This window comes from Pseudophryne corroboree, chromosome 6 (genome assembly GCF_028390025.1).
Source record: "Pseudophryne corroboree isolate aPseCor3 chromosome 6, aPseCor3.hap2, whole genome shotgun sequence".
Lineage (NCBI taxonomy): Eukaryota > Metazoa > Chordata > Amphibia > Anura > Myobatrachidae > Pseudophryne > Pseudophryne corroboree.
The window spans coordinates 184,282,755-184,287,498 of NC_086449.1; positions in this window are offsets into that span (position 1 = coordinate 184,282,755).

The window sequence follows — 4,744 nt, forward strand, 5'->3', positions numbered from 1 at the left end:
TTGAGAGAATCATATGCAGTGACAGTAGACGACATGTCCGTAATCGTTGTCAGGTCCTTCAGTCCGGACCAGATGTCAGCATCAGCAGTCGCTCCAGACTGCCCTGCATCACCGCCAGCGGGTGGGCTCGGAATTCGTAGCCTTTTCCTCGCACCCCCAGTTGCGGGAGAATGTGAAGGAGGAGATGTTGACAGGTCGCGTTCCGCTTGACTTGACAATTTTGTCACCAGCAGGTCTTTCAACCCCAGCAGACTTGTGTCTGCCGGAAAGAGAGATCCAAGGTAGGCTTTAAATCTAGGATCGAGCATGGTGGCCAAAATGTAGTGCTCTGATTTCAACAGATTGACCACCCGTGAATCCTTGTTAAGCGAATTAAGGGCTCCATCCACAAGTCCCACATGCCTAGCGGAATCGCTCCGTGTTAGCTCCTCCTTCAATGTCTCCAGCTTCTTCTGCAAAAGCCTGATGAGGGGAATGACCTGACTCAGGCTGGCAGTGTCTGAACTGACTTCACGTGTGGCAAGTTCAAAGGGCATCAGAACCTTGCACAACGTTGAAATCATTCTCCACTGCGCTTGAGACAGGTGCATTCCACCTACTATATCGTGCTCAATTGTATAGGCTTGAATGGCCTTTTGCTGCTCCTCCAACCTCTGAAGCATATAGAGGGTTGAATTCCACCTCGTTACCACTTCTTGCTTCAGATGATGGCAGGGCAGGTTCAGTAGTTTTTGGTGGTGCTCCAGTCTTCTGTACGTGGTGCCTGTACGCCGAAATTGTCCCGCAATTCTTCTGGCCACCGACAGCATCTCTTGCACGCCCCTGTCGTTTTTAAAAAAATTCTGCACCACCAAATTCAAGGTATGTGCAAAACATGGGACGTGCTGGAATTTGCCCATATTTAATGCACACACAATATTGCTGGCGTTGTCCGATGCCACAAATCCACAGGAGAGTCCAATTGGGGTAAGCCATTCCGCGATGATCTTCCTCAGTTGCCGTAAGAGGTTTTCAGCTGTGTGCGTATTCTGGAAAGCGGTGATACAAAGCGTAGCCTGCCTAGGAAAGAGTTGGCGTTTGCGAGATGCTGCTACTGGTGCCGCCGCTGCTGTTCTTGCGGCGGGAGTCCATACATCTACCCAGTGGGCTGTCACAGTCATATAGTCCTGACCCTGCCCTGCTCCACTTGTCCACATGTCCGTGGTTAAGTGGACATTGGGTACAACTGCATTTTTTAGGACACTGGAGAGTCTTTTTCTGACGTCCGTGTACATTCTCGGTATCGCCTGCCTAGAGAAGTGGAACCTAGATGGTATTTGGTAACGGGGGCACACTGCCTCAATAAATTGTCTAGTTCCCTGTGAACTAACGGCGGATACCGGACGCACGTCTAACACCAACATAGTTGTCAAGGCCTCAGTTATCCGCTTTGCAGTAGGATGACTGCTGTGATATTTCATCTTCCTCGCAAAGGACTGTTGAACAGTCAATTGCTTACTGGAAGTAGTACAAGTGGGCTTACGACTTCCCCTCTGGGATGACCATCGACTCCCAGCGGCAACAACAGCAGCGCAAGCAGCAGTAGGCGTTACACGCAAGGATGCATCGGAGGAATCCCAGGCAGGAGAGGACTCGTCAGAATTGCCAGTGACATGGCCTGCAGGACTATTGGCATTCCTGGGGAAGGAGGAAATTGACACTGAGGGAGTTGGTGGGGTGGTTTGCGTGAGCTTGGTTACAAGAGGAAGGGATTTACTGGTCAGTGGACTGCTTCCGCTGTCACCCAAAGTTTTTGAACTTGTCACTGACTTATTATGAATGCGCTGCAGGTGACGTATAAGGGAGGATGTTCCGAGGTGGTTAACGTCCTTACCCCTACTTATTACAGCTTGACAAAGGGAACACACGGCTTGACACCTGTTGTCCGCATTTCTGGTGAAATACCTCCACACCGAAGAGCTGATTTTTTTGGTATTTTCACCTGGCATGTCAACGGCCATATTCCTCCCACGGACAACAGGTGTCTCCCCGGGTGCCTGACTTAAACAAACCACCTCACCATCAGAATCCTCCTGGTCAATTTCCTCCCCAGCGCCAGCAACACCCATATCCTCCTCATCCTGGTGTACTTCAACACTGACATCTTCAATCTGACTATCAGGAACTGGACTGCGGGTGCTCCTTCCAGCACTTGCAGGGGGCGTGCAAATGGTGGAAGGCGCATGCTCTTCACGTCCAGTGTTGGGAAGGTCAGGCATCGCAACCGACACAATTGGACTCTCCTTGTGGATTTGGGATTTCGAAGAATGCACAGTTCTTTGCTGTGCTGCTTTTGCCAGCTTGAGTCTTTTCATTTTTCTAGCGAGAGGCTGAGTGCTTCCATCCTCATGTGAAGCTGAACCACTAGCCATGAACATAGGCCAGGGCCTCAGCCGTTCCTTGCCACTCCGTGTCGTAAATGGCATATTGGCAAGTTTACGCTTCTCCTCCGACAATTTTATTTTAGGTTTTGGAGTCCTTTTTTTTCTGATATTTGGTGTTTTGGATTTGACATGCTCTGTACTATGACATTGGGCATCGGCCTTGGCAGACGACGTTGCTGGCATTTCATCGTCTCGGCCATGACTAGTGGCAGCAGCTTCAGCACGAGGTGGAAGTGGATCTTGATCTTTCCCTAATTTTGGAACCTCAACATTTTTGTTCTCCATATTTTAATAGGCACAACTAAAAGGCACCTCAGGTAAACAATGGAGATGGATACTAGTATACAATTATGGACTGCCTGCCGAGTGCAGACACAGAGGTAGCCACAGCCGTGAACTACCGTACTGTACTGTGTCTGCTGCTAATATAGACTGGTTGATAAAGAGATAGTATACTCGTAACTAGTATGCATGTATAAAGAAAGAAAAAAAAACCACGGTTAGGTGGTATATACAATTATGGACGGGCTGCCGAGTGCCGACACAGAGGTAGCCACAGCCGTGAACTACCGCACTGTACTGTGTCTGCTGCTAATATAGACTGGTTGATAAAGAGATAGTATACTCGTAACTAGTATGTATGTATAAAGAAAGAAAAAAAAAACACGGTTAGGTGGTATATACAATTATGGACGGGCTGCCGAGTGCCGACACAGAGGTAGCCACAGCCGTGAACTACCGCACTGTACTGTGTCTGCTGCTAATATAGACTGGTTGATAAAGAGATAGTATACTCGTAACTAGTATGACTATAAAGAAAGAAAAAAAAACCACGGTTAGGTGGTATATACAATTATGGACGGGCTGCCGAGTGCCGACACAGAGGTAGCCACAGCCGTGAACTACCGCACTGTACTGTGTCTGCTGCTAATATATAGACTGGTTGATAAAGAGATAGTATACTCGTAACTAGTATGTATGTATAAAGAAAGAAAAAAAAACCACGGTTAGGTGGTATATACAATTATGGACGGGCTGCCGAGTGCCGACACAGAGGTAGCCACAGCTGTGAACTACCGCACTGTACTGTGTCTGCTGCTAATATAGACTGGTTGATAAAGAGATAGTATACTCGTAACTAGTATGTATGTATAAAGAAAGAAAAAAAAAACCACGGTTAGGTGGTATATACAATTATGGACGGGCTGCCGAGTGCCGACACAGAGGTAGCCACAGCCGTGAACTACCGCACTGTACTGTGTCTGCTGCTAATATATAGACTGGTTGATAAAGAGATAGTATACTCGTAACTAGTATGTATGTATAAAGAAAGAAAAAAAAACCACGGTTAGGTGGTATATACAATTATGGACGGGCTGCCGAGTGCCGACACAGAGGTAGCCACAGCCGTGAACTACCGCACTGTACTGTGTCTGCTGCTAATATATAGACTGGTTGATAAAGAGATAGTATACTCGTAACTAGTATGTATGTATAAAGAAAGAAAGAAAAACCACGGTTAGGTGGTATATACAATTATGGACGGGCTGCCGAGTGCCGACACAGAGGTAGCCACAGCCGTGAACTACCGCACTGTACTGTGTCTGCTGCTAATATAGACTGGTTGATAAAGAGATAGTATACTCGTAACTAGTATGTATGTATAAAGAAAGAAAAAAAAACCACGGTTAGGTGGTATATACAATTATGGATGGGCTGCCGAGTGCCGACACAGAGGTAGCCACAGCCGTGAACTACCGCACTGTACTGTGTCTGCTGCTAATATAGACTGGTTGATAAAGAGATAGTATACTCGTAACTAGTATGTATGTATAAAGAAAGAAAAAAAAACCACGGTTAGGTGGTATATACAATTATGGACGGGCTGCCGAGTGCCGACACAGAGGTAGCCACAGCCGTGAACTACCGCACTGTACTGTGTCTGCTGCTAATATAGACTGGTTGATAAAGAGATAGTATACTCGTAACTAGTATGACTATAAAGAAAGAAAAAAAAACCACGGTTAGGTGGTATATACAATTATGGACGGGCTGCCGAGTGCCGACACAGAGGTAGCCACAGCCGTGAACTACCGCACTGTACTGTGTCTGCTGCTAATATAGACTGGTTGATAAAGAGATAGTATACTACTAATATTATATATACTGGTGGTCAGGTCACTGGTCACTAGTCACACTGGCAGTGGCACTCCTGCAGCAAAAGTGTGCACTGTTTAATTTTAATATAATATTATGTACTCCTGGCTCCTGCTATAACCTATAACTGGCACTTCAGTGCTCCCCAGTCTCCCCCACAATTA